At 38.4% G+C, this 24,104-nt stretch overlaps 1 pseudogene; it reads right to left on the bottom strand.

Annotated features, from left to right (window-relative positions):
* Positions 1-9,388: 9,388 nt before the first annotated feature.
* Positions 9,389-23,631, bottom strand: LOC108203335 (uncharacterized; annotated as a pseudogene).
* Positions 23,632-24,104: the final 473 nt, after the last annotated feature.

The raw sequence follows: 24,104 nt of genomic DNA, 5'->3' as shown, positions 1-24,104 counted from the left end.
TTGTTGAGTCCTCTGTTAACCCATCCTTTCCTCTTATAGATGTCTCAAGGATCTATGTCTTCTCACTCTTCCCAATCAGCCACCAGCAAGTCTCCCGTTGTCGTGGTTGACACGGGATCCTCCCCTAGCCTGGACCTTCAGCCTGCTCAGCCAAGCTTAGGAGTTTGCTCCAGGACCCGCACCAGGCGCAACTTGGTGGTGAAGGAGCTCAACTGGACCACCTCTGAGTCCAGCCAGGCGGACGGGACCCCGGGCCTCCCGCTGGATGTTGTTGCTGAAGCCCTCAAGGAGAACCCCGAGGAGGTGGTGGAGCCTCTAGCTGTGGTCCTAGCTTGCGAGCATATGGACTCCATCATGACCCATGCCAGGCTGCAGTCTCTCTTGGAATCCTGCAACCCCGGTTGCACTCTGGTGATTCCGAAGCCCGGGGAGAGGTGTCACCGCTTCGATACCCTCAAGCCGGACACCAACTACCCCAACACCATGCTCTCCTCCCAGTTCTTCAGGCTGGGCCTGTCTCTTCCCTTCCATCCTTTCATCTTGGAGGTTCTGGACTTCTACGAGGTCTTCCCCATGCAGCTCACTCCCAACTCTTACCGCATGGCGGTTTTCCTCTACATCCTCTACGACATCCACCATGGGGTGAGGATGTCCGCTTTGGAGTTAGGCTGGTTCTTCCAGCTGAAGCTCACCGGGAGGACCCAAGGGTTCTTCTACCTCACAGCATGGAATACCCATCATAAGAAGGGTATCAAGGGTAATCGCCAATCGATGTCTGACTAGCAAAAGCTCTTCCTTTACTGCTACGACTGCCCAGTCTACAGGAAGGACTTCAATCTCTCCCCTAGTAAGGCTGCTTTCCCCTTTGTCCACCATGGGTTTAGTTTCTTAGGCTTCTCGTTTAGTTTCCTCATACTCGTGTTTGTTGTAGACATGCCTGTGCAGACCCCTTTGGCGGGAGAGTCCCTGGAAAGGGCCAAGCATGTGCTGGGGATTTCCACCAAGCTGGGTGATGGCTCCAGCTTGCTAACTCCAGAGAATCTGGAGAGCCTCGGTTTTTCCACTATGGTGGTTGACGCATCCCCCGTTGACGAGGGGGGTACAGGAGTCAAGGTGACGGGAAGCCCAGGTTTCCTCTTAGCTTGCGACCCTGAACTTGTTTGCCTTATATGATATGTGTCTTGTAAATTTCCTGTTATACATTCTGCATGCCTTGTAATTTTTATGCCATCCGTTATGCTTGAATTCCTTCGTACTCCTGTTAATAGCTGTGCGGTTTCTGATCATTTCTCCTTGTTTCCTCCTGCAGATATGGTTTCCAATATTCCCAGCTTTGTCAAGCGCTCAACTAAGTATGAGGACCTGTTCGGGGAGGCCTCCGGCTCCCAAGCTCCTATCTCCTCCAAGCCAATATCCCAGTTGTCTACTCCCTCCTTGGAGCAGAAGAAGGCCTCCTCCGGAGGCCGCGAGAGGGACCCTTCCAAAGCTGCTGAGGCGGGGTCTTCAGCTGAAGGCCGCTCCAGCAAGAAGCCCAGGCTGACCCTGGCGCGTAGCTCTCCTGCATCCTCCTCCACTCAAAAGACACAGTTCTTCCAGCGGATGCTCTCCGACCAAATCCCTGAGGCCACCATCCGGGAGTGGGATAGGCTTTCCAACGCTGAGGCCACCCGAGACAAGGCGGTGGCCAATGCCAAGAGCCTGTTCCTCGACCTGAAGATGGGGGAACTTGTTGTCGACACCGCCCGGGTGAATGAGACTAGGAGGGCGGACCTGAAGCAGGCCAGGGCTGATCAGGCTTCCGCTGTTAAAGAGAGGGATGCCTTCCGTAAGGCTAACCTCAAGTTCAAGGAGGCGGAAGCCAAGGCCCAGCAGCTGAAGGAGAAGGAGGACATGGTGGGGAGGGGCCTCGAGGAAGAGGTTGATGGCTTGCGCCGGTAGGTTAAGGAGCTGGAGTTGCAGGTAAAGGGCCTCAGGATGCAGCTGCCACCGTCAAGGCCGGGAGAAAACAGCGAGAAGCCACAATATTTGAGGCGGGGGTTGCCGCCGGGGTTAAAGACTGCGTGAAGTCTACCTATCGGTTCTTCTTGGAGAAGGATTGGGCTAGGCTCCACCCTGATGCTGCTCTCGCCCTGGAGGAGGCGAAGGATGAGGACGCTGCTAGCTTGGAGAAGGTTCTGGCAACTTCCCAGGGTCTTTCTGGGGACGGAGCTGGGGTGAAGGTTGCGGCTGAAGACGAACCGAAGCCCGCAAAGTTTATTTCTGCGGGTCTTGAGGTGATGCCCCCGGAAGGGGTTCCGGCTGCAGCCCCAGCGGCGACCCAGGCTACGCAGGATCCCCCCGCTGGCGACGAGAAGGACTCCTCCTCCTTTGCCACTCCTTGATCTCCTCCCCCTTTACTTAATCAACCTTTTAATTACGGATATTTTTGCTTGGCGCTTGTCGTCATGAATTGAATTTTTTGATGAGGGTGCGGACTCCTCCAAAAGTCTCGCAAGATATTTTTATGGTGCAAGGGCCTCCCCCTGTTGGTGTGGGGAGGAATTTCCTTTGTAGTATATCTTTATTCTATGTAACTGCTTTTACTCCTTCATTCCTTTGCCTTGTACGTTATTCTGTATTTCTTCGTGATGTTTTATGTACTTGTCGTCTAACCCTTCCATGCAGGTATAAAGAACAACTATAAGGGGTATCCCTTATAATTTTATATTGAGAATGTGAACTGACCAATTTTCGGGGGTTGCGGCCCTTGAGACTTTGTCCTTGGGGTTGTTTCCTTCCTCGAGAATGTAGTTGTGATTATGCTAACACCCCCATCGTGCACAATTTTTTAATATTTCCTTGTAAAAATCCCCTTAAGCACATGTACTATTAGGTTTAAGCGCTAGTCTGCCGTCAACGTTTCCAGCGTAAATCCCAATCGCGAAGCTTGAGTGATACACTTGAGCGTAAGCTTCGACATAATCCCCAAGTGTAAACCTTAAGGTAATTCCCAAAGTAAGCTTTAATGTAATTCCACCGGGTAAGCCTTGCGATAATTCAACCAAGTAAGTCTTGTAATAACTCCACCAAGTTAGCATTGTAGTAATTCAACCAAGTAGGCATTGTAGTAATTCAACCAAGTAGGCATTGTAGTAATTCAACCAAGTAGGCATTGTAGTAATTCAACCAAGTAAGCCTTGAGAGCCTTGATAGGTGTTAACATTGAAGCCTTGATAGGCTTTAAACCTTGAAGGGCTTTGATAAGCCCTACTTCCGATAAATGCAGCCTTGCAAGCTTGAAACCTTGAAAGCTTTGATAATCTTTAACCTTCAAAGCCTTGATAGGCTTTAAACCTTGAAGCCTTGATAGGCTTTAAACCTTGAAGGGCGTTGAAAAGCCCTACTTCCAATAAATGCAGCCAAGTTGTTGAGCTTTAACCTTTGATAAGCTTTAACCTTGAAAGCTTTGATAGGCTTTAAACCTTAAAGGGCCTTGATAACCCCTACTTCCAATAAATGCAGGCTTGCAAGCTTGAAAAGCTTGAAACCTTGAAAGCTTTGATATGCTTTAACCTTGAAAGCTTTGATAAGCTTTAACCTTGAAAGCCTTGATAGGCTTTAAACCTTGAAGGGCCTTGATAAGCCCTACTTCCAATAAATGCAGCCAAGTTGTTGAGTTGTGTTTCCCGAGTTTCAATATTTTTGATTTCCAAATTTTTGAAATTTAAGTCAAGTAATGTTAATGATATGCCTACTACCCCCCAAGTTCTTTATCATAATTACAATTATGGTGGAGAACTAGATGCAATTGAAGCATATACAAGATTTTTGTAATGGAAAACTGCAAAATTTTATTGAATCATGTGATAAAAGGTTGTCATAGCATAATTTTTGGGGGTGTAAAGACACCACCCCCCGAGCATCCTAGCAGATAAAGCAAATAGTACCCTGATAATTTTCCTAAAAGCATAGCGATTACAACTAATAAACCGCCTTTATTGTCTTGACCCCAAAGCCGAAGCCTACAGAAATACTACCCGGGTGAAGCTACTGGTAATACCTCTTTAAGTGTTGGGCGTTCTGAGCCCGTGGTATGAGTCTCCCATCCATGTCTGTAAGGTGATAGGTACCTTCCCAAAGCATTGCCTTGATAATGTATGGGCCTTCCCATTTTGCACCGAAGGCTCCATGAGCGGGAATCCTCATGTTAGGCATCATTATCCTGAGAACCAGGTCTCCCGTTTTGAGGGGCCGAGCCCTCACCTTCTTATCAAAATATTTACGGGTCCTCTGTTGATACGCAGCAAGTTTCAACTGATCCGTATCCCTTACTTCTTCAATCGGGTCTAAGTAGAGCCTGCGGTTGATTTCATTATTCTCAGGGTTGTAGTTATGCCTTCGAAATGACCCCGCTCCAACTTCGACGGGAACCATGGCTTCACACCCGTATGTTAGGGTGAACGGGGTTTCGCCGGTGGTAGACCTTGGAGTGGTATTGTAAGACAACAACACCATTGGGAGTTCTTCTGGCCAACATCCTTTCTTCTCTTCCCGTTTGGCCTTCAGGGTGTGCTTGATAATTTTGTTTACGGCCTCCGTCTGACCGTTACTCTGAGGATGACACACCGCGGAAAACCCTTTCTTTATGCCAAGTTGTTCACAGAAATTTATCATCTCATTGCTATCAAACTGTTTCCCATTGTCAGATATGATCTTGTAGGGAACCCCGTATCGACAAACGATTGCTCGATACACGAAGTCTACCAGCTTCCTTGCAGTGATGGAAGCCAGGGGTTCAGCCTTAGCCCATTTAGTGAAGTAATCTACCGCCACAACTGCGTATTTTACCCCTCCTTTTCCTTTGGATAATTCTCCGATCAGATCTATGCCCCAGACATCAAACGGCCAGGGGCTTGTCATGGTCTTTAGGGGTACCGCTGGGTTCTTATTTGTATTAGAGAACCTTTGGCAGCTGTCACAGGCCTTGGCGAAGGCATGAGCATCCTTATAGAGGGTAGGCCAGTAGTAGCCTTGACAGAGAATTTTGTGAGCGAGGGAGGCACCCCCCGAGTGATTCCCACAAATTCCTTCATGCACCTCGCGCATAATGTACTCACATTTTATCCCAGCAACACATCTAAGGAGGGGTCGATTGAACCCTCTCTTGTAAAGAATTCGATCATAGATTACATACTAGGTTGCCTTGTATCTCAATTTTCTGGCCTCATCCTTGTCTGCAGGCAGGGTTCCGTTGGCTATGTATTCCTGGATTAGAGAATAATTTTATTCTCTAATAAAGTTATAAACAATGAGCGGTATCTAGTAATACATCATTGTTACCCAATTAAACAATAATTTAATCGTGATTAGATAAAACCTTTCGTGAATAGTATTTTTCGTGTAATATGATCCCTTTAACCATACATATTATAGATTAAACTCGAGGCATGTATTTAGTCATCCTCTTCAATATTTAATCCGGGTTTACTTGATCCATGAGTAGACTATCAAGACAAATCATTATTTGAGCATGGCCATGCATTTATAGTCTCACTCAATCAAGAGGCCAATAATATCTCTCCTATTTATAGGAGGGTTAAATCCTTTATCTATCATTCATATTTCTCATACGACTCATGATATACCCGATGTCCACTTTTATCATCACCCGGTCAAAGGTGACTTTTAATGTAGTCAAAGTATATTAATCCTCGTATAGAAATATAATGATTTCAAGTCAAAGGATCATTACACCATTATCACTGTGAGTCTTTCTTATGACTTTATTAAACATGAAGAATCTCACTGTGGGTTTGTCCAGTACCATGTACTCTTACATGTACCTATGTATTGACTTTAGTATCCCCATACTTATAACCAATGAGATGTGGTTATCTTGTCAAACAACATACTAGTCTATCTATGTATTATTATCGTCCTATATAATAATACTCGACTAGGGACCTTTAAGAATATGATATATTTTATAATCTCAAGTTCAAGTCATGGACTTAAAGTATATAATGTGTATCATGATTCTAAGGACATTTATTATGCTAACAAAATATCGCAGTAATTTAGATCATAATAAATACATTTATTGAATGAACAACTGACATAAAAGTTTAAAAGAACAATGTATTGCCTCTAGGGCACCTACACTAACAATCTCCCACTTGCACTAGAGCCAATCACCCATATATCTAATACCCATGGAACTAGTGTGACCATCGTGCTTCTGTTGTGACAAACCTTTGGTCAGTGGGTCTGCAATGTTATCATTTGTGTGCACTTTACATATGTGTATATCACCCCTTTCATTAATCTCTTGAATAAGGTGAAATCTCCTGAGTATATGTTTGGCCCGGGAGTGAGATCTAGGTTCTTTAGCCTGTGCAATGGCTCCATTATTATCGCAGTATAGATCAATGGGATCTGCGATCGATGGAACCACTCCCAAATCAGAAATGAACTTTCGAATCCGAACGGCCTCCTTAGCTGCTTCACAAGATGCAATGTACTCAGCCTCCATTGTAGAATCAGCTACTGTTTCTTTCTTTGAACTCTTCCAGCTTACAGCACCTCCGTTTAGACAAAACAAAAAACCAGACTGTGATAAAGTATCATCTCTGTCTGTTTGGATACTTGCATCGGTGTAACCTTTTACAACGAGATTCTCCTCTCCTCCATACACCAGGAATGAATCTTTAGTTCTTTTCAGGTACTTAAGAATATTCTTGACTATTGTCCAGTGACCTTCACCTGGATTAGACTGGTATCTGCTCGTCATGCTCAAAGCATACGAGACATCTGGGCGAGTACATACCATTGCATACATAATAGATCCTATTGTTGAAGCATATGGAACTTTATTCATGCGGTCCTTCTCATCCAATGATTTCGGACACTGGTCCTTAGAGATCGCTATCCCTTGAGACACGGGGACATATCCCCTTTTTGCATTTTGCATTCCAAAACGATGCAAAACCTTATCAATGTATGTTCTCTGACTTAGACCAATCATTTTGATAGATATTTCTCTATAGATCCTCATTCCTAGAATGTAGGAAGCATTTCCTAAGTCTTTCATAGAGAAATTGCTCCCTAACCAAGTCTTAACAGCCTTTAGAGAAGGTATGTCATTCCCCATTAGTAGTATGTCATCAACATACAGTACTATGAATGCCACATGGCTCCCACTAACCTTCTTGTAAGCACATGGTTCATCTTCGTTTTGAACAAAGCCATATTCTGTGACTATTTCATGAAAATGGATATTCCATCTCCTAGAGGATTGCTTCAGTCCATATATGGATCGACGCAATTTACATACCTTGCCAACATTCCTTGGATCGACAAAACCCTCAGGTTGTGTCATGTACACATCCTCTTCAAGGCTTCCATTAAGGAAAGCTGTTTTGACATCCATTTGCTAGATTTCATAATCACGGAATGCTGCAATGGCAAGCAAAATCCTTATAGACTTGACCATAGCCACTGGTGAGAAAGTTTCATCATAGTCAATACCATGAATTTGTTTGAAACCGTTTGCAACCAGCCTAACTTTGTAGGTCTGAACATTTCCATCCATGTCTCTTTTCTTCTTAAAAACCCATCTGCACCATATGGGTTTTACCCCTTCAGGTGGATCAACCAAAGTCCATACTTGGTTTTCGTACATGGAATCTATCTCGGATTTCATGGATTCAAGCCATCTCTTAGAGTCTAGACTGTTCATAGCATCTTGGTATGCGAGAGGCTCATCTTCATCTATGAGCATTAAATCACCACACTGAGTCTAGAGAAATTCATATCTCTCTGGCTCATGGCGAATTCTACGAGATCTACGAACAACCTGTGTTTGTTGAGCATTATCATTACTCTGCTCTTGTTCCACTTCAGGTTCAATGCTATTTTGTGGTTCTCGATCTTCATCGAGATCTATAGTTCTCCCACTGTTTCTTTTGGAAACAAAATCTCTTTCCATGAAGACAGCATCTCGAGCAATAAACACTTTCTTCTCAGAAGGACTATAAAAATAATATACCTTTGTTTCATTAGGGTATCCCACAAAAATGCACTCTTCGGATTTAGGTCCAAGCTTGTCAGATGCTTGACGTTTCACAAACGCCTTACATCCCCAAACTTTCACAAAGTTCATGCCTGACCGTTTCTCCTTCCATATCTCATATGGAGTCTTTTGAACCTTCTTAGTAGGAACACGGTTTAGTGTGAAAGCCGTTGTTTCTACAGCGTAACCCCAGAAACTTATTAGAAGATCTGCATGACTCATCATCGACCGCACCATGTCCAACAAGGTGCGATTTCTCCTCTCTGAAACTCCGTTCCATTGAGGTGTGCCTGGTGGAGTGAGTTGTGATACAATACCACACTCTTTCAAATACTCTTTAAATTCGGTGCTTAAGTATTCACCCCCACGATCGGATCGTAAGATCTTAATATTTGCACCTCCGCCAATTTGCTTCTCTACTTCAACCTTGTATTCTTTAAATTTTTCAAAAGAATCCGATTTGTTCTTCATAAGATATACATATCCATATCTAGTGAAATCATCAGTAAATGTTATGAAGTAGTAGTAGCCTCCTCTAGCCATCACACGCATTGGGCCCCATACATCACTATGTATTAGCTCTAGACGTTTAGTGGCCCTTTGACCCCTACCAGTGAAAGGGGCTTTAGTCATCTTACCAAGCAAACAAGATTCACATTCTTGGTATGATTCAAAATCAAACTTATCTAAGTATCCATCTTTATGTAATTTGGATATGCGTTTCTCATTTATGTGGCCTAGACGACAATGCCGGAGGTATGTTTGATTTGAGTCATTCATTTTAAGTCGTTTGTTTTCTATGTTACAGACAGGATTATCTAAATCAAGAACATATAAACCATTAAATAAACGCGCAACACCATATGTTAAATCATTTAAAGCAAAAGAGCAACTGCTGTTCTTTATTGTAAATGAAAAACCTTTCTTGTCCAAAAAAGAAACAGAAATAATGTTTCTGCATATCGTAGGCACGTAATAACAGTCATCTAGTTCTAAAACAAGCCCATAGGGAATAGATAAATAATAAGTCCCTACAGCTAAAGCAGCAACTTTTGCTCCATTGCCTACTCTTAGGTCCACTTCTCCCTTAGCCAAAGTCCTACTTCTCTGCAGGCCCTGCACATTTATACAAATGTGAGAAGCACATCCAGTATCAAATACCCAAGATGTAGAAATAGACAAATTGACTTCTATAACATAAATACCTGATCCAGAAATCTGAACTGCCTTCATTTTCTTTAGATCCTCCAAATAAGTTGGACAGTTTCTCTTCCAGTGACCAGCTTTCTTGCAGTAGTGACATTCACCCTTGGGGACACCACCTTTAGGCTTTAAAGCCTATTTGGGACCAGACTTTGGCTTGGGTGTAGAATCAGATCCAATCTTCTTCTTACCCTTCCACTTGCCCTTCCCTTTGGCCTTAGATTTATTGCCCACCATTAGTATGAGAGCAGGTTCAGCTATCTTCATGTTGGTCTCATATGTTCTCAACATATGCAACAATTCAGTAGGTGTTTTGTCAAATTCATTCATATTATAGTCCACAACAAACTGAGTGAATTTGTTGTTCAAAGAATTCATGATTAGATCAATACCAGTTTCCGGACTAATCGGGAAACCCAAAGTTTCAAGGTACTCAATGTAACCAATCATCTTCAAAACATGTGGGCCAACTGGTTCACTTGCCCCTTGTTTGCAATTAAAGAGTGACTTACTCGTGTTGAACCTTTCTTGACGAGTTTGGCTTGCAAACATGCTTTGCAAGGGCTCATTGATAGTATATGCATCCATATGCACATGCTGTCTTTGAAGCTCAGCACTCATAGTTGCCAACATAAGACATGCAACATCATTTGCATCATTCTCATCCCTTGTGTGTGCTGCTCGTTCAACAGCAGTAGCACCCTCAGGGAGGGGGCCTGGAGGGGGAATATCAATGACATGAACCTTGCGCTCATGCCTGAGGACAATCCTCAAATTCCTCTGCCAGTCTAGGAAGTTGTTTCCTCCTGTCAATTTTTCCTTCTCAAGGATTGATCGTACGGATAGTGTGTTTGTGTTGTTTGCTATTATTCAGTATCTACAATGATAAAAGTGCAAAATAAACATTAGATTGTCTGAGTTAAATATTTATGTGCATATGATATATTCATAATATATCTCCCACTATTTTTATCAAATTAATAGCCCTAACTATTAATTCGTAAAGTATATCCCATAAATCTTTCTAGTGAGCCAAGATCCATATTTCGTCATGTCATAAGTCAACCACTGGTAGTCCTTAAAACATGATTATTTAGGTAGACAACAGTTGTCAATTATATCATATATAATTCTTGGATAGTTTGGTGAACAACAATTGATCTTATCTATGTAATAGATTTTTAACCAAACTCTATGCTTCTAAGTTCATAATAGTTGAATATAACCGTTTATATTCACCTTATTATTATAACTTAGTTAAGTTGGACCCAATGATACAACGTCCGAATATAACCGTTTATATTAGTCGCATTTCACCGTGATAGATAGGAGTCCCCTGCCACTGACAGCCCTTCCCCGTATCGATCTAGGAGTCAATGAGTGTTCATTCATTGGAAATCATCTGATTAAAACTTAATATTTTACTTAGGGATTTTAATTAAGAACGATCATGATCCCATCATAAAGAGATTCTCAATTTTTCCTTGAATTAAATATTTCAAATCAATACTCTTTGATTGGTTGAAAACCCGACTTGAGGTGTTGGCACAACGGCTATACTTAAAAACCCCAAATCCGACGGAATCTTCCTTTCATTGAATACCGAAAATCCATAATTAATTCTGTGTTTCATAAACACAAGAATCTCATGATCGTTGTAAAAATCTTAAATCGTTACAGATTTTATCTTGTTTAGCAGGCATGGCATGGGTGTCGTATCTAATACATTCATCCTTAATCTAATTAAGCATGTATAATTATCACTACTCTACACATACATTCATCACATGGCATATATATGTAAAGTGCAATAAAGTAAATGTGTTTGGTTATGGGCCCCATCCTATGTGATCTTTATGATTACAAAGATTGACGACATGCAAGTCGTATTTAAAACCAAAACCATTACACTAAGGTCGAAGGGCCATAACCAAACACCATGCTCAATTAACACTTAATAACATGTTAAATCATATAATCAGATAATACCATATCATATACATCATGATCCAATCACAAAAATCAAATAACGCAAAAATCAGAATCAAATATGATAACATTAAATCGCTGATTACAGGCTCTAAACGGCGTCAAACGCCTTACAGACGCGTCAATGATGGCTTTAGCCATGACTTTTGTTCAGACGCTCGTTGCCATTCAGAAATGGGTTTTCGTTTGCAAAAAACGGACACCAGAAACAGATTTCACCAAATCTGCAGCATCTAATTCAGAATTCATATCGAATACGATTCTCATATCAAGAACAAACATAAATCATGTATATATCTGTATATATACAGATCATCAAAATATTCATCATATCATTCATATATCATAACTGTTATCATGGCAGATTCATCACACATGCATACTTGCAAAATACAGTAAACACGTAACCAAATCAGCCCCTTATACAAGTAGCTCTGATGCCATTGTTGGGTTCTGAGGAATAAAACGCAGCGGATATACGTAAATAAAATGAAAATTTCGAAACCCAAGAACAGGATACATGTATAATTATGGGCAGATTATGGAGATAATGAATCATACCTTTCAAAAACTTGACTTTCACGAACTCAACGGAGATCCTAGCTATCACGGTTACCTCTCGGAAAACACCTCTATGGTATCCACACGAGCACCGATGGATTGGACGTACTAGCCTCCTTCTCGACGATCGGAGCTGCCTTGCCTCTCTTTGCTGCTAGGGTTTTTCTCAAAAAAATGTTATGACCTCTTTCACCATCATTATGTATTTATAATGACTGATGAGAAGGCCCGTAACAGCAAAACCCAACCCTAGTAGGTATAGGATTTAATAATAAAACTAATTTCTATTATTTAATTAATAACTAAGTCATACTTAATTATTATGGGCAAAAGCATTCCCTTTAATTCGAATTTATATTATCTTAATTAAGTCTCACTTAATTATAATAAAATTCAAATAATCATCAGTTAATTTAAATCAATAATTTAAATTAACTTATTCCATTATGTGCTCTATTTGTGTGACCCTATAGGCTATCATTTAATTGGCAATAATTTTATTCTCTAATAAAATTATAAACAATGAGCGGTATCTAGTAATACATCATTGTTACCCAATTAAACAATAATTAAATCGTGATTAGATAAAACCTTTCGTGACTAATGTTTTTCGTGTAATATAGTCCCTTTAACCTTACATATTATAGATTAAACTCGAGGCATGTATTTAGTCATCCTCTTCAACATTTAATCCGGGTTTACTTGATCCATGAGTAGACTATCAAGACAAATCATTATTTGAGCATGACCATGCTTTTATAGTCCTACTCAATCAAGAGGCCAATAATATCTCTCCTCTTTAGAGGAGGGTTAAATTCTTTATCTATCATTGGTATTTCTCATACGACTCATGATATACCCGATGTCCACTTTTATCATCACCCGGTCAAAGGTAACTTTTAATGTAGTCAAAGTATATTAATCCTCGCATAGAAATATTATGATTTCAAGTCAAAGGAGCTTTACACCATTATCACTGTGAGTCTTTCTTATGACTTTATTAAACATGAAGAATCTCACTGTGGGTCTGTCCAGTACCATGTACTCTTACATGTACGTATGTATTGACTTTAGTATCCCCATACTTATAACCAATGAGATGTGGTTATCTTGTCAAACAACATACTAGTCTATCTATGTATTATTATCCTCCTATATAATAATACTCGACTAGGGACCTTTAAGAATATGATATATTATATAATCTCAAGTTCAAGTCATTTACTTAAACTATATAATGTGTATCATGATTCTAAGGACATTTATTATGCTAACAAAATATCGCACTAATTTAGATCATAATAAATACATTTATTGAATGAACAACTGACATAAAAGTTTAAAAGAACAATGTATTGCCTCTAGGGCACCTACACTAACAATATTCGTATTGACCGCTCTGATACCAATTGTGAGGTCCAAATACGATTGTAGAAGGGAGGGTTGAATACAATCGATTCCAAATAATCGCGGAAGTCAATCTGATTGGAATATGACTTGTTAATCAGATTATAATTAATTAATATAACAATGTTTGAAGTCGTTACATAATTAATATGATTAAGTTTTTGTCCACTAATGTTCGTAGAATAAATTTTACAGGGTATATTCTAGATTAGTGATTAAAACAACCGGTAATCAAAGCACCAAAAACTGTGGAACTGTGGATATAATGATCAAGCAAGTTACGAACAACTTGAAAGCTTTACAAATGCTTTGATTTACAAAGTGCTGAACACTTGAAATGAAGAATGGAATGCCATATATATAGGCAACCATTTGTACTTGTAAGACAAATAAAAGACAAGACAAATAAGCTTGCAAAGACAAAACAGGAAGGGCAAGATAATTACAAGGCAAGGGAAGACAATTCTAGATTGCCTAACAAGCCTTAAACTCGCCAGAAAGACAATTTATATAAGGGGCAAGACAATTCTGGAAGGGTAAGACAATTTGACACAACGTAGGACAATTCTAGATTGCCTACCAAGTTCAAACACAAGGCAGCAAGACAAAAGGGAAGGGAAGGTAGGACAATGTGAGATTGTCTTGTGAGAGGGAAGGTAGGACAATTCGATTGTCTTGTGAGAGGGATGGTAGGACAATTCGATTGCCTTGTGAGAGGGAAGGTAGGACAATTCGATTGCCTTGTGAGAGGAAAGGTAGGACAATTCGATTGTCTTTTGAGAGGGAAGGTAGGACAATTCGAATTGTCTTGTTGAGCTTGTTTGGATGATTTAAATGTAATTTTGAAGTTTATATTTAATAGAAAATTATCCACTTAATTAAGTTAATCATATAAATTCATAAATTAAATTAATTCGAGAGTGAATTAATTTAATAAATAAATTACACAATTAATATAATTATTTGAGAAGTGAAATAATAGTCTATTAAACATTTAATCACCCAATCTTCAGTAGAGCTGCTTCCTGTCTTTTTTAAACTTTAATAACTTTGTCTTGATTTGTCGATCGACCGAACTACCACTTAGCGACTTCGAATAGTTAATCTGAGTAACTGATACACAGATGTACTGTCTGGTTCATTTGTATCTAGTTAAAACAAATATTCTTCGTCAAATAAACAATATAAATTTTGGCTTGTTCGTTGAGTCTTCGTCTTGTAAGTTCTTCTTCATTAAATGGAATCTTCTGAATAAATAAAGTATAGAAACTTTATACCTTCTGAACTTCTGGACGTGCCACGAAAGATTATTTGTGCACTGAGGCTTGAACACATTAATGAACTTCTTTCAGTGGTGTGCAGCAGCATCCTGGAATTCTTCTAACATATAATTCCCATAAATCATTTGACGTTCTTCGTACGGATTCCGATGACTTTCTATATACTGAGCTTTCTTATCTGAGTTGAGTTGTACCTCTTTAAATACAAATAGGCTGAACATATGCCTTTCAATATAGTGTTCCTCTAAGAATCTTGCATTGGTGCTAACAGTGACATCCCGATTCTTAGGACTATAATATAAATAACCTTTTGTTCCCATGGGGTAGCCTACAAACAGCTTTACTTCTGTACGAGATTCTAGCTTAGTCGCGTTCTTGTTCAGCACATGTGCTGGATAACCCCATATCCGAATATGTGTTAGACTCGGTTTGTCCCCGGTCCACAATTCTAAGGGGGTTTTGGGAATCGACTTTGTGACATCCCCGAAATCCGGGGGTCTGGATTTGGTGCCACTAAAAGAAAAACAATTTAAAACCTGTATTTGCGGAAGAAAGTAAAACAGATATTTGAAAATCTGAAATTTTTAAAAGAATTTTAAATCAAAATTACTTTGACCCCCTAAAAACAGGATCGCTAATAGGTTATAACACTGAAATCAGAATCCAAAACTTACAATCTCATTACAACTTAGACTACATTGTCAGTTAAGCCTCGATGAGAAGAATAACTGATAACCAAATAAATAAATCTATTTGCAACTAAACTGAAATAATTCAATTCTAACCAGAAATATTCTCGTACACATCTCCCTGGCAACCTCGCCTAGCATTATTCTTACGCGCAGCTTAAGCAGATGAATCATCTTAAACCCTAGCTGAAAGGGTTAGAAATAATAGCGAGGGTGAGCGAAAATGCCCAGCAAGATAAATTTAAAAGCACAATAAGGTAAATCCATAATATGTAGGGAATTTCAAAATCCAATAAATAATGTATTTATATTCAAATCATTGATAATGCAATTCCAAACTGGAGAAAGAAAGTTTCTATCATGAGAAAACATTTTGGAATCAAATAATTGATTCACTTCGAAATCATTAAAACCATTTTGATTTGCATTGCAGCAAATCTCAAAAAATATCTTTGCAAGAACTTCAAAAATAAGTCATTTGAGAAGTTCAAAATAACTTTTCATAATCAACTATTCATAAACCACTATTCACGAAATCCCTAAATACTCAGTGTCTATCATTGTCGACTAAGTTTCCATATATTTAGTTGTTGAACCAGCATAACAATGATGAGTTGAATAATAAGGAGATCTCAACTCATTCTTAGCTCTAACTATCACTGAGCAACAAATGTTTCAGCGACAATATGAACTTCGAATTTAATTTATAAAACTTTTCTGAAACTTAATGCTAAAAAAAGAATAGCATTAATATATAAACCTTCCACAACATTTTTAGGGATTGGAATAATTTCACGCTATGCTATAGCCGATGATCAGTCGCGAGATAGCACCGAATCATGCACGAAGCATGTCACCAAATTTTAAGGGATCCAAGGCACACATTGGCCTAAATTATAACTGGACCGGTGGTCGGTCCCCGAGAGTACTAATCAAAAAATACGCAAGGTATCGAATTAATCGACAACCTTGTTTTATCTCAAAATCATAATACTAACCGTTAGATTAACGGTTCAGCATTTCTAAAACATTTAAATAAAAGTTCTTTCAAATAAAACCACAGTTGATAGAATATCGTAGACAATATGTGAGTGTACACATATCCAAAATAATGATAAAAGTAAAACAATTTTCATGCTCGAAATTATGTAATGTAATTCATGCAACTAATATACTTGTATAATGTACAAGTTCAATAGGAGAGAGTGGAATTGAAAATCTTAAATTAAATAAATTCAGAGCTTAATCGGCTAAACTTTTTAAAATAATGAAAACAACTAAATTTTATAAAAATATTCAAAAGACCAAGAATGCTTGTGCTGAATGGCACAAAATGTTTATTGAGTGAGGAAAATTAAATATGATTGGTTATAAAGCGATGAAGAACAGAATACTTGCAGTAGTTCCAAGGTATAAATAATAATATTGTATTTTTAAATATATGACATGCACTACTAATAGCCATAGTAAAATATGAATATGAATGATTCCTTTTAAATAGACGAGATAAAATTTTTACTTGAAATAATTACAAGTCATCAATAAAAGATACTTGCCTCTTACAGAAAAACTAGTGACATCACAGTCACGCAACTTGAGAATAATATATTGCCCTTATAACACCCCCGGCCCGGGATAACCTCAGCAACCCGACCTGGGGATGTCATTCTACTAAACAACCCAAAATATATCTCCAAAATCTCAAACTTATCATTACAACGTAACTTAAAGTCATATTTAACCTTATATCAAAAGTTTTACATCATACGCTTCTAAAAGTTCAGAATACAAGTCTAACACATATTAAACGCTTCTTTCGATTACATCATAATACTTCTACTAACTTCTGCTTGAAAATCCAACCAAGTTACTTTAGTTCACCACATTTTTACCCTTGCCTGAACATCCTTCTCCAGTATTCTTTCCTGTACAGTTAGTACATAAAAAGGAATGAGCTCATAAAGCTCAGTAAGCATATATCGTACAGTTCAACTGAGTTTTATTCACAATACTTTAATTGATCAAATCAAATCAATCATTCACATCAAGATGAGTATGAGTATTCAAACACGTTCACAAGTTCACATGTTCTACTGTTGGGGATCCCGGCCAGCCAAACAATTGGTTTAGCTTTCCTTCCCGAAGGAAGTATCATACTTTACTTCACAAAGGAAGCATCACACACAGAACAAATGTAAGAATACTCATTTCTCAACAGAAGTCATCAATAAAATGTTCACCAAAACATCATAAAATATCACAGTGAAGGGTACAATATATACTTAAAGTGCACAATGTCCTAATTTAAGTCTCAAGTCCAAAAACTTTGTTCCCTAAAATATTCACACGTTTATTTTATTATTATCGAGTCACGCTTATAATAAGTCTCTAATTACTACTAATCAAATTAAATAAGAATAATTAAATCATAAATAACTAATAAAACAAAGAACATAATAAGTCAGGAGACTTACTTAGATTTAGCCAGCTAGAGCTTCCTATTTCTAGTAAGTTAGCACGGGTTGTGTTTATATAAGGAAAGTCACTACTTTCCTTTTTCTCCTTCTCGATGTGGTACACTAAACTTGGCTTTAAGAAAACTTGGCGTCGGGGTGGCGCCTACGACTTCTGTGACTCGGCGTCAAGGGTGACGCCCACAACTTGGCGTCGGGGTGGAGCTACCTTAACTTATATTTTTTTTCTTTAAATAACCAGGTCATAGGTTATATACATGAGGATGTTATATTTTAATCTCAATGTGGTACAAAAGTAAATAACAAAAGAAAAGAATTTCTAAGGCAACAAGGACTAGGTGCCAAAGGATTTATAAGTTATCCATATCTTACCAGGGTGCACAAGTTTTGATTAATAATAATTGGCTTTTAGTATATATTCCCTATTTTCTTCTTTTCTCCTTTCAATGTGGGATGTGACTTTCTTATTTACCAAACAAGTTACACATCTCCCACATTGATTACATAATGAAGGCAACTACACTCTTATCTCTATATAAACTCCACTTAACTTCAATATTTAGTTGAGAAAGTTTAAAGCTTTCTCTTGGCGTCATTGAGGCCAACTAATTTCAAGTTTTAAAGTTTTTATTTAGAGAAAATAGATTTATCTTCTCATAATCAAGCAAGCCACAAAAACAAAAGATGAGGTTTAAAGTTGATGGACTTCAACAAGTCCCACATCGAGGAGATATACATGATATATCACCTCTTCCTCTATAAAAGAAGGCTATGAAGCCAACATTAAAATGACAAACTAAGCTAAACAATAAACATGTTGTTTTGTTTTTGGGACAATTTTAGTTGTCCCACATCGAGAAGATAACAAAAGTCTACCTCAACCTCAACTATATATTGAGGTCAAACAAGTGCCTATTAACTAAGAATCAAACTTGGCTACATAGCCAAGCACGATTAATATTTGGCTTCATAAATATTGGCCAAATATAGTTCAAAATTTTGAAGCAAATAAGTGTGAAGGAGCCCATAAGAAATTTGGGTGCCAAACATAAAATTGTTTTGTCCCACATCGAACTGATTATGAAAGTGAACCTCTTCCAAGCTTTATATAGCTGAAGTAAAGGGTGACTCACCCAAGTACAGAATTTAAATTTGTTGCCTTGGCTCCATTAGGAGCAAAAGCATTTAGAAGTTATAAAAAAAAATTGAACATAATAGTGTTGGTGGGTTTCTCACTTGTCCCACATCGAGCAAGTACAAAGTCATTATCTATCTTTATTTATATAATAGGACTTGGAACAACTTAAAAACCAAAACCAACTAGACTTGAAAGCTTTTAAAGCTTTTAGTCTACATCAAGTTAGTCCCACATCGAGAAGATGTAGAACTAACCAAAATACTTGCTCTATAAGAAGAGCTCTCCTACTAAATCTATTCTCTTGACAACATTTTCACTTTCGAGTGAAATATTCCTGCCTACTAGATTAATCTAGTAGAAGATGCGGGCTAATTTATTTTAGTTTGACTTTATAGAGCAAACCAACAATACACAAGGAAAATTTATTTAATATTTTAATTGAATATTTTAATAATATGCATAATTCCTGAAAATGATATGAGCACATAAATCTATTTTACTTAAAATAAAATTTTGTCAGGATATTACATTCTTCCCCCCTTAAAACAATTTCGTCCTCGAAATTTAAATCATACCTGTCTTATCGAATAAGTGGAGATATTTTACCCTCATCATTTCCTCGGGCTCCCAAGTCGCTTCCTCCACATTATGATTTCTCCAAATCACTTTCACTAGAGGTATGATCTTAGTTCTCAACTTCTGCTCGCGACGATCTGCTATTTCTACTGGGAGTTCTTCGTACTGCATATTTTCCTGAATTTCTATCGGTTCATAATCTATAATGTGCGATGGGTCTGAGACATACTTCTTTAAATATGACACATGAAATACGTTATGAATATGTCCAAGACTTGGTGGCAGTGCTAGTTCATATGCCACTTCTCCAATTCTTTTAAGAACTTCGAATGGCCCGATATACCGAGGACTCAACTTTCCTTTCTTGCCGAATCTCATAACACCCTTCCATGGAGAAATTTTAAGAAACACAAAATCTCCCTCCTTAAACACCACATCTCGGCGATCCTTGTCTGCATAACTCTTTTGCCTACTTTGAGCTGTTAACATCCTTTGTTGTATCAATTTCACTTTTTCCGTAGTAACACAAATTAACTCAGGCCCCAATAATCTTCTTTCTCCAACTTCATCCCAACATAGCGGTGTTCTACATCGACGTCCATAAAGAGCTTCATATGGAGCCATTCCAATTGTCGCTTCATAACTATTATTATACGCAAATTCCACAAGAGGTAAATGTTCTTCCCAACTTCCTTTAAAGTCCAACACACAAGCCCTTAACATGTCTTCTAAAATTTGAATCGTACATTCTGATTGACCATCCGTCTGAGGGTGAAATGTCGTGCTCATACTTAATTTTGTACCCATCTCTTCTTGAAAACTATTCTAAAATCTCGAAGTAAATCCGGGATCTCTGTCTGACACATTGAAACAGGTACTCCATGTAACCTAACTATTTCTCGTATATACAATTTGGCTAACTTCTCTAAAGGCGATGATTCTGATATAGCTAGAAAATGTGCACTCTTTGTTAATCTATCCACAATAACCCATATGATATCATTTCCTCTTTGTGTCCTTCGCAACCCTAATACAAAATCCATGGTGATGTGTTCCCATTTCCATTCAGGGATAGGTAATGATTGTAATAAACCTCCTGGCCTTTGATGCTCCGCTTTCACTTGTTGACAAACTAAACATTTTGCCACCCATTCTGCAATTTCTCGCTTCATCTTAGGCCACAAAAAATGTTGTTTTAAGTCCTTATACATCTTCGTAGATCCAGGATGTACCGAAAAAGATGATGAATGTGCATCAGACAATATTTCTTTCTTAATCTCTATATCAGATGGTACACATATTCGATCGTGAAACCTCACAATGTCGTCGTTTCCTTTCCTAAAATCCTTCTTACCTAATTCTAAATTAGAATTATTCAAAATTCCTTTAGGCGTTCATCATGTCTCTGACTTGTCTTTATCCTTTCTAATACCATTGGGTTGACCTTAATTTGACACAATAAGCTCTCATTCTTCCATTGCATACCAAATTCCATTCCAAGTCTTTCTTCTTGAACATCTAGTGATTCTATTATGACACTCGCACAATTCCCGACTTCCTTCCTACTTAACGCATCAACTACAACATTTGCCTTCCCAGGGTGATACAAAATTTCACAATCATAATCCTTTAACAACTCCAACCATCTTCTCTGCCTCATATTTAAATCTTTCTGTGAAAAGAGGTACTTTAAACTTTGATGATCTGTAAAAAAATTTCACTTTCCCCCATACAAATAATACCTCCAGATCTTAAGTGCAAAAACTACTGCAGCCAACTCTAAATCATGGGTGGGATAATTCTTTTCATGATTTCTTAATTGTCGAGATGCATAAGCAATAACCTTATCACGTTGCATTAACACACATCCTAACCCCTTTCTTGATGCATCACTGTAGATTACAAAATCTTCAGTTCCATCTGGTAACCCAAGTATTGGAGCAGACGTTAGTCTTTTCTTTAATTCAATAAAACTTTTCTCACATTCCTCGGACCAAACAAACTTAACGTCTTTCCTTGTGAGACTTGTTAATGGTCCAGCTATCTTAGAGAAATCTTGAACAAACTTCCTATAATACCCGGCCAAACCTAAGAAACTTCGAATCTCTGTCACAGTCTTTGGTCTTTCCCAATTCATGATCACCTCAATCTTCGAAGGATCAACTGAAATTCCTTTTTCTGAAACTACATGTCCAAGAAAACTTACTCTCCTTAACCAAAACTCACATTTTGAAAACTTTGCATACAACTGCTCTTTCCTCAAAGTTTCTAAAAATATCCTTAAATGTTCCTCATGTTCCTTCTCAGTCCTCGAGTAAATCAGAATATCATCGATAAACACAATTACAAACTTATCCTGATAATTCCTAAATACTCGATTCATCAAATCCATAAATACCGCAGGTGCATTTGTCACCCCAAACGGCATCACTACAAACTCATAATGACCATATCGAGTCCTAAACGCCGTCAATGGAATGCTTTCTTTCTTCACTCTCAATTGATGATAACCTGAGAGCAAATCTATCTTTGAAAAGTAAGTGGCTCCTTGTAATTGATCGAAAAGATCGTCTATTCGTGGAAGTGGGTATTTATTCTTTACAGTCAACTTATTCAGTTCTCTATAATCAATACATAATTGTAGAGAACCATCCTTCTTTTTCACAAATAACACTGGCGCTCCCCAAGAAGAAACACTTGGTCTAATATACTTTTTATCCAACAATTCTTGTAATTGCACCTTGAGTTCCGCTAACTCTGTTGGTGCCATCCTATATGGTGTTTTTGATATTGGTTGCGCCTCCGGAACGAATTCAATACTAAACTCAACCTCTCTTTCAGGTGGTAATCCTGGAAAATCCTTAGGAAAAATATCTAAAAATTCTCTAACCACATGTGTATTCTCAACCTTACTTTTAACTTCCTCATCACCAATCACATAAGCTAGAAAACCTTCACATCCTTTTCTTAACAGCTTATAGGCTTTCAAAACTGATATCATGACACTAGGTTTTTCTACCCTGTCTCCTTTAAAATAAACTTTCTTTTTATCTAGGCCCCTTAAACATATTCGCTTTTTACTACAATCCAAATTGGCCTTATACTTTGTCAACCAATCCATTCCCAAAATTACTCCAAAATCCTTCAATTCTAAAGGTAACAAGTCTACTAGAAAAGTGTGTCCGCTAACTATAATGGTGCAATCTTTATAAACTTTGTCCACAAACAAATTCTTACCATTAGGGAGTTTTACTAGTAGAACATTATCTAAATTTTGCGCAGGAATATTCAACTTATCCACATACTTCAAATCCACAAAAGAATGAGTTGATCCAGGATCAAATAGAACATGCACATCTTGAGAACAGAGTTGGAGCGTACCTGACACCACATCATTTGATATTTCAGCATCCTGAGTTGTCATGGCGTAGGTCCTAGCTATTGCCTTAGGTGCCGATTGGTGGGAAGTTCCTACTGCCGGAATTTTGTTCCCTTTAGTTTCAACTTCAGTCTTGACTTTCTTCTGAGGGCAATCCCTTGCTAAATGACCTTGTCGTCCACAGCTAAAACAAGAGGTTACTTTAGGGTTTGGGCACTGAGTTGCTATATGCCCCTTTTCTCCACAATTATAACATAATCCCTCCCCTCGATAACAAAATTCACCACCATGCCTCTTTCCACATTTCTTACACTCAGGTGCTACCGTTCTCCTATCATTTTCCCGGAAATTCTCTTTCCTCATCCCTTTAAATTTCTTATTATCTCTCTTATACCCTGATTTAGGACTTATTTCTGTCTCCCTTCCCCTTTTCTTATTGTTGAAAAATTGAGTGCGAGCTTCATATTCCCTTTCTACAATCCTAGCTTTTCCAACCAACTTATCAAATTGCTCTAGTTCCAACAAAGAGACCCTTTCTCTAATTTGAGGTTTCAGTCCCTCCTGAAACCTCTGACATTTCCTAGCTTCAGTATTAACCTGATGCGGGGCAAACCTAGAAAGCTCCAAAAACTTCGACAAGTATTCTGACACAAACATTCCTTCTTGCTTCAATCCTAAAAACTTCATCTCCATCTCATTTTTCATACACGTAGGGAAATATTTATCAAAGAACAACTCCTTAAACCTCGTCCAAGTCATCGTTGAACAATCTTTTGTCTGTTTAATAGCGTCCCACCAAAATACAGCTTCCCCCCTTAAAGAGTGTGTTGCGAACTTCACCTTTTGTTCATCCAAGCATTCGGAAATTTCTATCACTTTCTCCATTTCCTTTATCCATGTATTCGCAACATGTGGATCTAAATCTCCTTTAAATACCGGGGGATCAGCATCCTTAAAGGTCTTGTAAGTGCACCTTCGTTTATTCTCACCTTCTCGCTCCGGATTATTTATACGATCTTGTTCTTCCCAACGATCAGTATTCACCTTAGTTGTATTTGTATTTTCTTGCTATCCCCTAATAGTCTTCAACATATTCCTCATTTCCTCCAAAACCAACATCATTTCAGGACTAATTTGAACGCTAGGTCCCGCGCCACTATTATTTTCTTCATTCATCGTCACCTAAAAACCATATAATATATATTAGAATTCTATTCTAATCCATAAATCATACTAGAACTATAGTAGTACTACACACATAGTTCATGCCACGTATTCACAACTAAGGTCCACATATCCCTTAGACCTATTCTTCAAACTTAAGAGCACACTAGTCTGGAATCTTAATCTTACTTTTG

This window comes from Daucus carota, chromosome 4 (assembly GCF_001625215.2).
Source record: "Daucus carota subsp. sativus chromosome 4, DH1 v3.0, whole genome shotgun sequence".
NCBI lineage: Eukaryota > Viridiplantae > Streptophyta > Magnoliopsida > Apiales > Apiaceae > Daucus > Daucus carota.
Note: the sequence above shows the minus strand (reverse complement) of the source record. Positions and strands in the feature narration are given on the sequence as shown.